Source organism: Megascapheus bottae, unplaced genomic scaffold (assembly GCF_031878675.1).
Source record: "Megascapheus bottae isolate mThoBot1 unplaced genomic scaffold, mThoBot2.hap1 HAP1_SCAFFOLD_149, whole genome shotgun sequence".
NCBI classification, from domain to species: domain Eukaryota; kingdom Metazoa; phylum Chordata; class Mammalia; order Rodentia; family Geomyidae; genus Megascapheus; species Megascapheus bottae.
The window spans coordinates 50483-65151 of NW_028327826.1; the positions used below are offsets into that span (position 1 = coordinate 50483).

General features: G+C 41.5%; 1 non-coding gene across 1 annotated transcript; it reads right to left on the reverse strand.

Moving 5' to 3' along the window:
• Positions 1–1067: 1067 nt before the first annotated feature.
• Positions 1068–1172, reverse strand: LOC150039094 (U6 spliceosomal RNA). The gene has a single exon (XR_016534539.1). It is a non-coding gene; the product is annotated as a U6 spliceosomal RNA (small nuclear RNA).
• Between the last annotated feature and the right edge of the window lie 13497 nt (positions 1173–14669).

Genomic DNA, 14669 nt, shown 5'->3' on the forward strand with positions numbered 1-14669 from the left:
GCCTTTTCTTCAATAATTTCTTCAGCTGATTACTGAGTAGCTAGAATTGCAGTGTGAGTCATCACTCCTGGCTGGGATAGATCTCTTGTCTCCCTCATATCTAATATCCTGTGCTTCTCTCTTAAAGGCTTATTATGATTTTTTTGTCATGTGTGGGGCTTGACTCTGGATGTGGTCACAGTCCCAGAGCTCGTCAGCTCAAGGCAATCATCCTACCCTTGAGCCACAGTGCCAGATCTACATTTCTAGTTGTTAATTGGAGATAAGAATCTCATGGCCTTTAGTGCCCAGGCTGGCTTTGAACTATGATCGTCAGTTCTCAGCGTCCTGAGTAGCTAGAATTATAGGTGTGAGCTCTCAGCCCCAGCTTATTATGATTTTTGATGATCCTTTACACACAACATGATCATGAAATATTGGGGAAGAAACTTTCATACATGATATTCAGTCCTTGAGTACATGGTTTCTCAATGGGTCTTTTTGCAAACCTGACCTATTCCACATAAAAATGGAGAACATAGAGCATATTTGAATATATCGACTTGAACTTCACATCAAATATAATTATACAAACTAACAATTTCCTTCCTTAAAAGCAAATTCCTCGGGCCGGGAATTTAACCTAGTGTTTGAGTGCTTGTCTAGCATGCACGAAGACCCAGGTTTGATTCCTTGGTACCATATACATAGAAAAAAGCTGGATGTGGTACTGTGGCTCAAGTTGTAGAGCTCTAGCCTTGAGAAGTCAAAGGACAGTGCTCAGGCCCTGAGCTCAAACCCAGGACTGGCCAAAAAAAAACCAACATTCCTCGGAGGCAAGCAGATCAGGCAAAAACTGGGATGCTTTCAAGACTATTTGTGCACTGTAATTTTCATTGTTCAAGATAAAATTTTGGATATATTTTTAAAATATATTACTTCAGTAACATTGCTACCTTTCTCATGGTTTTTGTCCCCATTTCCTACCCCCACCCCTCCTAATCATCTTGTTGTCCTCCCTTCCCTAGTCTATTCCAAAGAAACAATGATATATATATATATATATATATATATATATATACACACACAAAAATATGGAATGCTTCACGAATTTGGATGTCATCCTTGCACAGAAGCCATGGTAATCTTTCCTGTATCGTTCATTTTGGATATATTTATTCCTAAGTGTTTTACTGTTTATACTAGTGTAAACAAATTTGATTCCTGACATTATTTCTAAATTGTAAATTTCTCACATATGTCCAAATAACTTTTATCTAATTACTATATCCCATTATTTCATACTGAACTGTTATTGGCAAAGAGTTTCTAAATCAAAGATAAGGTTAGCTTTGGGAGTCACTGGCAACTGCCTGTCATCCTAGATCCTCAGGGTGTTAAGTGCTTAGGTTCCACCCTGGCAGAGGTAGAGGCTGCTGAAACACTGTCTACAGCAAGGCCCCACAGGCTCCAAGTTTCCACTGAGTCAACGCTGTGAGGGGGAGTCCCACCCCCAACACCAGTGATGGGCACCATGGAGCCACCAGGCTTGTGGTGCCCTCTTATACACTTGCTAGCAAACATCTGTATCCATGGAGATCTGCTTTCTTGTGGAGCTTTCCAGTCTCTCTGGTACAATCTGCTGGTTCCAACATTAGATCTCCCCCCTCCAGCCTCAATGGTGCATCCCCACTCTTCTGTTGGTCCCTCCACACCAACAGGGTGGTGAAAATGTGGCAGGGGTGGGTTGGGTGGTCGTCTACTGGTGTGCACTGGGAGCTGGTATGCAGAGTTCACTTGGCCCGGGACCCTGGGAACTAAGGATCAGATCCTAGCCTCCTCTGCTGCTGATGCTGCAGTAATGAATCCATCTCCTCTGGCTTTGCAGATACTGCTGTAGCCTCGCTGGTACCCAGCTTCCCGGGTCTGGGGCTCCTCACATTCCTTGGCATGGGACTGAGGACGCCAAGACCTGCTTTACCCCAGCATCTCAGTATCCTCGGCACTGAAAAGATGTCCATGCTTTGACCACTGCACACTGTTCCACTTACATCCCATGAGTTTCTTGCTTTCGAAATGCTAGGTCTTGTGTGCACACACCCATGTGTAACCTGAGTGCAATCAGTGCCCACTGTCCTGTGACATATGTCTGCATTGCCTACCAGCGTTGTGGGGAATCCACATTACTATGGATGACAGAAAAGTTATTCAAAACTGGCAGTGGGAACACGTGCCTGTAATCCTAGCTGCAAGGAGACTTCAGATCTGAAATATGGCAGGAGAGTCTTTGAGACATTTTTTTTATTTTGCTAGTTCTGGCCTTTGAACTGAAAGCCTGAGCACAGGCCTTGAACTGTTCCCTTAGCTCTTTAGCTCAAGGATACTGCCCTACCCCTGGACACACAGCCCCATTTCTCATTTTCTAGTGATTAACTGGAGATAAGTGTCTCTCCTTCTTGGGCCAGGAGTTTGGCTTAGTGGTAAAGAGGCTTACCAATTATACACAAAGACCAAGGTTCTATTGCTTGGTACCACATATATAGAAAAATGCCAAAATGGTGCTGTGGCTGCAGGGGTAGAGCTCTAACCTGTAGAAAGCCCAAGGACAGTGCTCAGGCCTGGAGTTTCAAGGCCCAGGACTGCCAAAAAAAAAGCGTCTCACGTTCTTTAATGCCTAGGCTGGATAGTAGCTAGGATTACAAGTGTCAGCCACTGTACCCAGTTCCATTTTCAATTTGATCAGAGGAACAAATGCCAGACTTTGGTGGATTATGCCTATAATGCTCTGCTTAGGAGACTGAGATCTGAGGATCTCAGTGCATTGTGTTTTTATCTCAACTACTTAGAAAGGGTAAAAAGAAAGATTGTGGTCCAAGCTGATCTGATCATACACATAAACCCTACTATAAAAATGAGTAAACAAAAAGAGAAGGGTATGCAGCTCAACTTGTATAGCACCTACCTAGCATGAGTGATGCCTCGAGTTTAAGCACTACAATAGACAGGAGGGGAGATTGGGAGAAAAGAAAAATGGAGGAGTTATGATATAATCACATGCTGGAGCTATGTGAAACATTAAGTAAAGGGATTACACATGTTTTATATGAAAAGAGAACGGTGATTTTCTAAAAGGCAAATTGTAAAATATGGAATTCAGATTGAAATATATGTATAAGTGTTGTCTTTCTCTAAATTGATACTTACATGCCTGTTTAGTTTAAAAGCAGTTAATGATTTCAAAACATATAATACAAGAGTGATTAGAAATGAATCATTGTTTTCTCACCACTTTTTTCTGCTACATTCCTTATTTACAAATTTCAAAGAACTGTTCTTGATGATATTTGTTATTTGTTAATTTAATCTTTCATCCTGAGTCAATAGTCTATTGTGCTCACTGTTTATGTTTGTGATATTTCTTTTCCCTTCAGTCTTGGGGCTAGAATTCAGGGCCTGGGTGCTCAAGGGTAACACACTACCACTTTGATCCACTTTGCCGCTTCTGGTTTTTGAGTACTTCACAAGAGGTAAGAGTCTCACAGTGTCTTTTCTGCCTGGACTGGCTTTGAACCATGATCCTACAGGTGTGAGCCACTGGCGTTTGGCTGAACTCATTTACTTTACCTATTAGGTCTGTATAATCATAGCCCCCAAATACCCGCAAAGTGAGATGCAAAATTAGCTTTAAGTAAAAATCATCTGAGGATGCTGTCAGCTTTTATGCTCAAGGCTAGCACTCTACTACTCTGAGCCACAGTGCCACTACTGGTTTCCTGGTGGTTTATTAGAGATAAGGAATCTCATGGACTGTCTTGCCCAGACTATCTTTGAACCTTAATTATCAGACTTCAGATTCCTGAATTGCTAGGATTATAGCACCAATAGTTGAAGAGACATTTTCAGTGTATGTCTTGTGTTTCTTTGTGGAAGATCAGACAAATGTAAGTATATGGTATTTTTTCTGAGTTATCCAGTCTGTCTCATTGATTTTTGGGGTGTATTTTTGTGCCAGTACCAGCTTGTTTATGTTAGTATGGCTCTGTAGCACGATGCATTATTTTCACATGTACTGTGAAAGAGGGATCACTTGACAGTGGTACCTGTCACATGTATGGCAGCATGTCCAGTTCCATGAATACCACTCAGTAACACCTCCTACCCAGTATCTTAGATGATATGATTCCTTTTGTTTTATCATCCTAAACTTAAGTGCTAAAAGACTCATAGGGTCACTCAGAGAGTACTTCAGAGGAAGTATCATTATGAGAGGTGACAGTTTCATGAATGTAACTTCTCCAGAAATTTCAAGGGAAAAGACATGGAGTGGAAGAGAGAGAATTAACAGTCTTTACTTTAGGCTAATGTGTGGGCTTGTATCTGAGAATTTAATAGAAAAACAAATATAAAAAGTATAAAGACAGAAAAAATTGTGAGTATATATATAAAGGAAACTCAATTACAGAGTTACAAGTGCTATCAGAAAAGAACTCACTTGTTACGCAGAATAGCCTAGCCTGTTCTCCCAGTTATATTTCTGGAGTAGCTGACAGGCACACCCTACTATGCCCAGTGTTTTCTGTAGAAAATGGGATTTCACAAGGTGTGTTTTCCTATGCAGGGCCAGAGGCATGATATTTCTACTCTTATATGTTCCTGAGTGCATATAAGAACACATGACATTGATTCAGATACATCTTTATTTTCCATTAGCCAAGTATGTGTATTTGCTCTGGATGACACCACAAAGTGATTTCAAGGGGAATCTGATATTTCAGTTATAAACACTTAACAATGTCCTCGTTCTGTTGTCAGCAAAGTGTGCAGAAAGTCCATGGCACAGTCAGACAAAATGTTTTCTGCAGGATGAGAGGAATGGTGACAAGGAAGGTATTGATGTAACCTAGGAATGGCTCCTTTCAGCACAGTCCAGGACAGAACATAGGCCTACCTGCGGAATTCAGGATTCAAAAGACAAGGTATGACTTTTACTTTGTCTATGTGTACATATTGTGCAGTGGGAAAGGGCAATCACACTCACAACTCTGTTATGTATTTTTTTTTGTGGTCATGGAGCTTGAACATAGGGCCTGACCACTGTCCTTGGGCTTTTTCCTCAAAGGTAGCACTCTGTCACTTGAGCCATAGCACTACTTCCAGCTTTTTTTTCTTTCTTGTTTGTGGTACTGAGCAATCAACCCAGGTCTTGGTGCATGCTAGCCTAGCACTCTACCACTAGGACAAACCTCAGAGGCCCTAAAACTGTGTTATCTAACATCCAGTGAAGTCCCAACCTCAAGACCTGGTGGAAATCACAAGTGATGTGCAAACAAAAAACTTGTGCTTAGATTAGATGTCTCAAAAATACCCAGTATTTTAGGGGGGCATGGTGGCTCATGCCTGGAAGTCTAACTACTCAAGAGGCTGAGATCTGAGGAAGGAGAGTCACAGCCAGCTCAGACATAAAAGACTGTGGGAAACCTCTCCCCAATTAACCACCAGAAAAACCACAATTAGTTCTGTGATTCAATGGATAGAGTGCTAGCCTTGAGCTGAAGAGCTCAGTGACACCAAAAAGGCCCAGAGTTTAAAATCTCATAACCAATAAAAAGTATCCAGTTTTACATGACAAATCTTCTATTTCTGTGTAAGTCCACTTACTTCTTTACTTGCTCATCTTCCTCCCAATTATGGTGGATGGATCTGTAACAATGGAAGGAGGGAAGGAGAGAGGAAGTCAACACTGTGGTTTTCAAATGTGGAGCTTACAACATAAGTACAGGGCTAGCTAAATCCCAGGCAGGAATATAAAACTAGTGAAGTGAGATATGTCTATATAGTTCCATGAAAATTCTGCTAAGAGGCCTCTATGCATCTCTCAAAAAATGACCCAATGGCTCATGCCTCTAATCTTATCCACTCAGTAGGCTGAGATCCGAGGATCACAGTTGGAAGCCAGTCTAGTGAGGAAAAGTCTAAAGCCACTTGTCTTCAATTAGGTGGCAAAAAGCCAGAACTGGACCTATGACTCAAATGGTACATTGCTAATCTTTGAAAACCAAAGGGACAGCACTCAGCCCTGGGTTCAAGTCCAAGTGGAAACACTGGACCACACACCAAAATGTAAATGCTTTGAGGCTCTAAACTGGCAAAGCTAACACAATCCTTCCCTGATGGCTCAGAAGTGATTCAGCCACCAGCCTTCCTCTGTCTCCGCCATTGCTACTGAAATCTTATTTCCTACTGGGAAATGGGATTTCCTAGGACCTTACCTAGGTGAGGGCTGCAATTGGGTGCCACTCACTCATGCCTATAATCCAACTTCTCAGTACGCACACTGCTAAGACTCCAGTAGCTTATGAGGGTAATGAAATGGTGTGGTGGCCCAGTCCTAATAAAGTAGTCAGCTTGTGCACTTGTGTCATACTAAGCTCCCCTGTGAACACCCCAGTGAACCAAACAGGCTCAGAGAGGTGCCAAGTATTCCAAGACTCGACCAGAAGGGGCTGAGCTAGCCTGGATTTAAAGGGGAACACTCACTTTTTCAAGAGAATATCTAGCAACTGCTCTTTGTCCCCCACTGTCTGAAATTGTTCAGGAAATTTCCCACATAAAAGAGATCACCTTTCTGGTAGGCAGGGATCAGGTTCCTCAGCAGCATCTCCAACAGGCCTTCCACAGGATCCATAGGCTACAGGGCTCATTCAGAGTATGAGCTGACTCACCGTCACACTATGGTGGCAAAAAAATGGATCATTCAAACAGAAATGGGAATACACCTCACACTGAGGAATTGTGATAGATTAGACTGAAAACTCCACAAACTCTCATCTCAGCATAGACACTTGCAACCAACAAGAAGGTTGTAGTAATTTTTTATTGTAATTAGTAAAAGGGTTACATGATATTTGCCAGATAGAAGGTGCATTAATTCACATACCTTGATACCCTTTCACATGTCTTGGTACCCGTTTCCCTCCCCCCCACACCACCCACCCGTCTTGGTTTTCCCCCCTTCCCTATCAAATTTCAAATATCCAAATACAAATAAATTCAATATATCAGATAACAAAGTGAGATACTATACCAATATGAGATAACCAAGGGATAGCAAAGGAGATGAGAGACAACGTAGTACATTAAGGACAACAATCATTCATTATATGGCTTTTGTTTCACTATCCTGGAGGTCCTTTCAATTAGCTTCACATTATATGTCCTTATGTATCAAGATTTTGCTCTATTGCAAATATCTGCTAGTAGAGCCCAAGGTTTCTACTGATTATGACGAATGAGAGAAACCATTGAACCTAAGTTCCTTTGAGTCTGGCTTACTTCACTTAATATGATTTTTTCTAAGTCTTTCCATTTCCTAACAAATGGGGCCATTTACATCATATTTCAAATGTCATGTTTAACAAGTATTCAAGAAAGGAATCTGTATATGCAATCACTAGCACATAAATTTTAGAACATAGATAAAATTAAGCTGAGAGTTTGTATGTCATAGACACATAGCGAGCTAAGTAACATTTTTATATAGTATACATGGGATCATAGATTTTTATGTCTATGTAGTTGTCTTTACATTTCCAAGAGGTGTCAATAATCTTGAGTACGCAAATATTGCTCTTGTATTGTTTGGATGTAGTATCCACATATAAAGGAGACCAGGCCTCTTTTCTTTCTTTGGTCTTGACTTATCCCATTCAATATAATTTGCTCATTTCATCCACTTCCCAGAGACTGCCATCATTTTATCTTGTCTGTAGGCTATGTAGAATTCCATTTTCATATATATATATATATATATATATATATATATATATATATATATATACACTCATCTATAGTGTTGCATCTGGTTGGTTTCTATCACTTGGCTATTGAGTAGCGCAGCAATGAACATAGTTGTGTAGGTGTCCTTATCATAACCCAGGTTATGATGCTCAGGGTAGATGCCTAGGAGTGGCATGATTGATTCACAGGGAAGTTCTATTTTTAGTTTTTTCAGATATCTCCAAACTGCCTTCCAGTGGCTGTACTAACTTACATTCCTACCAGCAGTGCAGTAGGGTTCCTCTTCAAATTCCCACCAGCAATTGTTGATGTCTGAAGTTCTCTATTGAGCCACATTCCTGTACCATGCCCAGGCTGTCTTTATAGCATGAACCTGAGATTCAGCCTCTTAATAGACAGAAGTACACATGGGTGGCCCACAGGTCCCAGCTTCCACCACATATTTTTAATTTTTGTCAGTCATGTAAATTGAACTGTGGGCCTGGGCACTGTCTTTGAGCTGTTCAGCACAATGCTACTCCCATACCCTTCAAGACATAGTGCCACTTCTTGTTTTCTAGTGGGTAAATTGAGATGAGTCTCATGGACTTAGGCCAGTGCTGAGGCTCATGCCTGTAATCCTGGCTATGCAGGAGGCTGAGATTTCAGGATCAAGGTCCAAGCCAGCTGGGGCACAAAAGGACCAAAGACTCTTATCTCCAATTAACCACTAGAAAAAGGGAGGTGGGGCTTGGCTCAAGTGTAGGACAGTAACTTAAAGCTGAAGAGCTCAGGGACGGCACCCAGGCCAATTTCAATCCTGAAGACAAGCCCCCCACACACAAGAAAAAGTTCTCATGGACTTCAGTGAGATCCTCAGATCTCAGCCTCCTGATTAGCTAGGATTATAGGTGTGAGCCACAGAGCCTGGCTACACTACATATTTTTTGTAAATTATTTCTTTTTCTTTAATCATGAGGCTTAGACTCTGGGCCAGGGTGCTGTCTCTGAGCTCTTCAGCTCAAGGATACCACTCTATAGCACTTCTGTTTTACTAGTGGTTGATAGTAGATAAGAGTCTCTCTCTCTTTAGTGCCAGGGCTGGATTTGAACCTTGATCCTCAGATCTCCGCCTCCTATGATTAAAGGCATGAGACACCATGCCTGGCATATAACTGAAGTTATTACAACTGTCAGATAAATAGAAATTTATTAATTAAAAAAGCCCATGTTTTGTTCTGTGTGTTTCAATAGCTATAGTACAGTTTGATCTTGGCCTCAACTTATCTGTAGTATTCAGAATGTTTTACAGTAGTTCACGTTTGCATTCCCCTAAGGATTAAAACCTTTAATAACTATTTTAGCCAAGTATCAGAATGGTATCTAACTTTGATATTCTATATGGTGAACTATGTATTAGATAAGAGTAGTGTGAGGAAGACAAATCTCAGACAACACAGGTGTTTTAATCACCACTCATGAAATATTGCTTGTATCCTTATTTTATTTATTTCTGACAGGCTTGGAGCTTAAACTCATGACTTGGCCAATATCCTTGGGCTTTTTTAAGGTTAGTGCTTTACCATTTGAGCCCCAGGATCATTTCATTTTTCTATGTATGTGGTACCAAAGAATCAAACCTAAGGCTTTGTGATTGTTAGGAAGCACTTTACCACTAGGCCATGCTCCCAGGCACAGATTTTTATTTATATATTTTATGCCTTCCTAGTGGGTCCTGGGCTTCCATGTACTAGTCCAGCATGCTTGAACCACAGCTTTAGCCTTATTTGTTCTATCTACCTGCATATCAATCTATCTATTGATCTCTATCTGATATCTATCAGTCTGTCTCCTGAGTAGCTAGGATTAAAGGTATGAATCACTGGCACCTCACTCTGAGATATCATTTTAAGGATACTTAATCCTGGCAGTAGCGGTGGGGGTGGGATTTATTAAAGCATCTCCTTTACCTGCACACATTTGCATAGGAAAATCTTTACTTCAAGGATGGACAGACACTGGTTTAGAAGAAAGCAACATTTGTGGCCAGGAGTTTGTCCTAGTGGTAGAGTGCTTGCCTAGCATGCATCAAGACCCAGGTTTGCTTCCTTGTTACCACATGCATAGAAAAAAGCTGGAAGTGGTGCTGTGGCTCAAGTGATAGAGCTCTAGCTTTGAGGAAAGCCAATGAAAGTGCTCAAGCCCTAAGTTCAAGCCCCAGGATTGGCAAAAGAAAAAAGGCAACATCTGACTTTTATTAATCCTTTATTTAAAAGCATGCTAAATAAAAATGATGAATTTCATTATCTCTACACCCAAATGATATCAGTCTTAACTACAAGTACCATCAATAGGTGTCTAGAACAAAAGGAACAATCAGCTGGGTGCCAGGGTCTCATGCCAGTAATCCTAGCTACTCACAAGGGTGAGATCTGAGGATCGTGGTTCAAAGCTAGCCCAGACACTAAAGTCCGTGAGACTCTTACATCCAATTAACCACCAGAAAACAGGAAGTAGCACTGCGGATCAAATGTTAGAGCACAAATCTTGAGCTTAGGGACACCACCCAAGCCCACAATAAAACCCCAAAACCCACCACCCAAAAACAGAAAACAAAACTCTTCTTTCTTCTTTAACCTAGGAGAGTTTGGATTTGAGCATTGATATTCTCACACAAAATCATCTGATGAAATTAAGTATATTTGTTTTGTGTTCAACATCACAAGAGTAAGGAAAGAGCCTGTTACTTTCCTGATTTCATTTAAGTAATTGAAAACAAAAGGGAACCCTTGGATCCCCTCCCTCCACCCCTGCAGAAATGACAGAATTTTGTTTTCATTTTGCTTTTTCTAATTTTTGTGTTCATGATTGCATACATGTGAGAAAGAACAACGTAATTTGATGACTGAAAGTTGATCAGACTGAACAGGAATATTTTACCATTCAATATGGGCCACTATTTAAGGGCTGTTTATAAAATGTACTTTGTAAAAAGTCAGTACTTTAAGGATTTGCTCATGAAATCAAAATCCTTGATTCATGGCTGTTTTCAGATCTATACACCACCTATTCTCAGGACTGATGTCTTAGTGCAACCACTTGTATGTCCTTGCTTCCATTCCAATCTTCCTTTTATTTCTCCACCTCTACCAGGACTTAGGTGGTCCCTGGCTCATTGGAGGTGCCCTGCCTCTCCCTCTTGGCATATCAAACTTTTCAGGATTCTGTTTAACATTCAGAGCTGAGAAAACTTTTCTTTTGGCCAGTCATAGGGCTCGAACTCAGGGCCTGAGCGCTGTCCTTGGATTTTTCTCATGGCTAGAGCTTTACTACTTTAGCCACAGATCCACTCCCAGATTTTTTTCTAAGTATGTGGTAACAGGCCTTTGAGCATGCTAGGCAAGCACTCGACACTAGGCCAAGCTCCCGGCCCTGAGAAAGCTTTTATTTTTTTTTGCAGCTTATGAAGACCTTTTTGATTTCTTTACTATATACCCTATTAGTGAGTACATGAGATTGTATTTCCTCAAGTAGTAAATGAAGCACAGGATAGCATTTTTCTGGTTCTTCTTAGAAGCTTGATATCATCAGTCTTTTGGAGGATTCATTTCCTTACGACATCTGTGATATTGTCCATAAGGATACCAGTGATACTTAGTAGTAAAGAATATTTTGCTAAGTTGCTCTATCATGGGTCCTTGTTCAAGAGGTCCATTTGTTTCTTCCAGTCTGGTTTTCAGCACTTGATAATGTGTTTCTTCATTATTATGCACAGGATTTGGTCGAGGGATGGGTATAGTATGTTCATATGGAATATCCACAGAAGGGTGGTAGCATACTATTGTCCTCCCATCAGATGTCAAAGCAAGCTCCACTTTGCAATTATAGTCATTTGAAAGAGGAGAGTAGGTAGATTTGTGACAAAGACAACATAAAGCTCCATTTAGAATGCACAAAGACCCGGGTTTGATTCCTCGGTACCACATAAATAGAAAATGCTGGACTTGGTGCTGTGGCTCAAGTGGTAGAGATCTGGCCTTGAGAAAGAAAGTCCAAGGACAGTGCTCAGGCCCTGAGTTCAAGCCCTACTCAGGAGGCTGAGATTTGAGGATCTCAGCTCAAAGCCAGCCAGGGCACTAAAGTTCGTGAGGCTCATCTCCAAATAACCATCAGAAAACAGGAAGTGGGGCTGTGGTTTAAGAGGTAAGACTTTAGCCTTGAGCAGAAGAGCTTGAGGACAGAGTCCAGGCCCAGAGTTCAAGCCCCACAACTGACAAAAAAGAAACAAACAAACAAAAAGGATATGTGTTGGCTAGGAATGTGGCTTAGTGAGAAAGTGCCTGTTTTTTTGTTTGCCAGTCCTGGGGCTTGAACTCAGGGCCTGAGGACTGTCAAGGTTGGCACCTACCACTTGAGCCACAACACCACTTCTGGCTTTTCTTACATATGTGATACATCAAAGAATCAAACCAGGGTCTTTGTGCATGCTAGGCAAGCATTCTTACCACTAGGCCAAACTCCTGCTGAGTGCTTGTTTAGTACACATGAAGCCCTGGATTCAATTCCTCAGTACCACATACATAGAAAAAGCAGGAAGTGGCTTTGAGGCTCAAGTGGTAGAGTGCTAGCCTTGAGCAAAAAGAAGTTCAGGGACAATGCCCAGGCCCTGAGTTCAAGCCAAGAAGGAGGAAGAGAAGGAAGAGGAGGAGGAAGAAAAGGAGAAAGAGGAGGAGAAAGAGCCCTGAGAAAGCTTTTGAGACACACAATTTTTAGTCTTCTGCTTAGCACATTCAACTGTGTTCCACCCTTTTGCTTATGCTCAAATGATTCTAGATCTTGGCTAATCTTATTCTGTCCCATTGAAGATGTAATTTGCTAAGTCAAAATTTTTCTTTAGTTTTCTTTAGTGGGTCATCTTGGAAGCTGCGTCTATTCCCTTGGCATGGAAAAAAGATAGTTATAGAAAGTAGCACTATTCAATAGAAAGAAGAGTTCATTGGCTATTGTAACTCATGTAGTATTCTGCTTAGCTCAAGGAAAATATAGGTAAAATTACAGGATGGGCATCTGTGTCTCATGCCTATAACCCTAGCTACTATGGAGGCTGAGGTCTGAGAATTAGAGTTCAAAGCCAGCCTGGATAGGAAAGCTGTGAGACTTACTTCCAATTAAATACTAAGAACAGTAAATGTAGAGCTTCGACTCTAGTGGTAGAGCAGGCATGTTGAGAAAAATAGCCCAGGTGCATTGACCAAACCCTGAGTTCAAAACTCAGGATGTGTACACATGCAAATCTATTGTCAGAGCAGGCCAGGGTTTCTCACACCTGTACACCTAGCTACTCAGAAGGCTGAAATCTGAAGATTGTGGTTGAAAGCCAGCCCGGGCACTAAAGACTTTCAGACTCTTACCTCCTATTAACCACGAGAAAACCGGAAGTGGTGCTGTGGCTCTAGGGGTAGGGCTGCAGTCTTGAGCTGAAGAGCTCAGGGATAGTGCCCAGGCCCAGAATTCAATTCCCACGGCTGACAAAAAGAAAAGGCAGAAGTGGCGCTGTGGCTCAAGTGGAAGAACACCAGTTAAGAGAAAAACAGAAAAATAAAACAGGAACTGCACCTGGTTACTGCATTGAAGCCCCAAGACCTGTAGATAAAGAGAGAGCAACAGCGCCCCTCAAAACCTTTGATCTTATAGGATGGCACTCTAACCCAGGAAGATGCCTCTGAAATTCCTTTTTTTCATGTTTTGGTTTGGCACTGGGCTTTGCTAGCCTCAGGGCTGACTTGCAAACGGAGCTGGACCACTGCAAGATTAGCCCGGTGCTGTATGGGAACACGCATGCTTAGCCAGTCCTGGGCCCTGGTGCAGAAGTCCTAGGCATGTGCAAGGGCACCCAGTGAACCTGGCTGCTGAGAAACAACCAGCATGAGAAAAGGAAGGCAGCACTCAGAGGCTACCGCGGCCTCTCTTCTGGCCTTTGTTCCAGGTTTCCTAGCTCCCAGTCTTCATGTGGTCATGGGGGATGCCAGAGCTTTCCCTTGTTGGCTCTGCACCCAGGGTGGCAACCAGGTGCTGGTGCCACTTCTGCTTGGGCTTCCGTGTTTCTGGGCTGAGTGTACCACCATCCCAGGCCCACCGGGGAGCCGTAACTATAACTATCCCTGCTCTGAGGTAAAACAACACATCTTCTTGTAGAAAGAAAACAAACACCATGTGCTCATCATTTGTTTGAACTCACTATTTTATTCCTGGTCCCTGCACATTTAGGTCCCCAAATATCCACAAAGTGATGCAACACTGGAAACAAAAACCTCACCATTTGTGGAAGGTGAGATTGCAAGAGGATTCAAACTTGTTTTAGTTGTTGAGATAAGAGTTTTGAGAACTTTCCTGCCCAGTGTGGTTTACAACCATGATACTCAGATCTCAGTCTCCTGAATAGCTCGAGTTATAGGTGTGTGAGCCCAGCTACTTGTTTTTTCTTTTTTCTTTTTTTATTAAAGAACTTATGAACATTGATTGTTACATCATATTTCAAATGACATATTTAACTAACAAGTGTTCAAGAAAAGAATCTCTATATACAATCGCTGGCACTTAGTTTTTAGAACATAATCAAAGTTAGGTTAAGGGTTTTTATACCATAGTTATATTCATTTATGAAAAAAATATTATATCTATAGAGCCATAGGTTTTTTTAACTTTTTATTGTAATTAGTAAAAGGGTTACATGATATTTGCCAGATAGAAGGTGCATTAATTCACATACATTGATACCCTTTCACATGTCTTGGTACCCATTACCCTATCCCCCCGCCCCCCCACCTGTCTTGGTTTTCCCCCCTTCCCTATCAAATTTCAAATAACCAAGTACAACTAAATTCAATATATCAGATAACAAAGTGAGATACTGT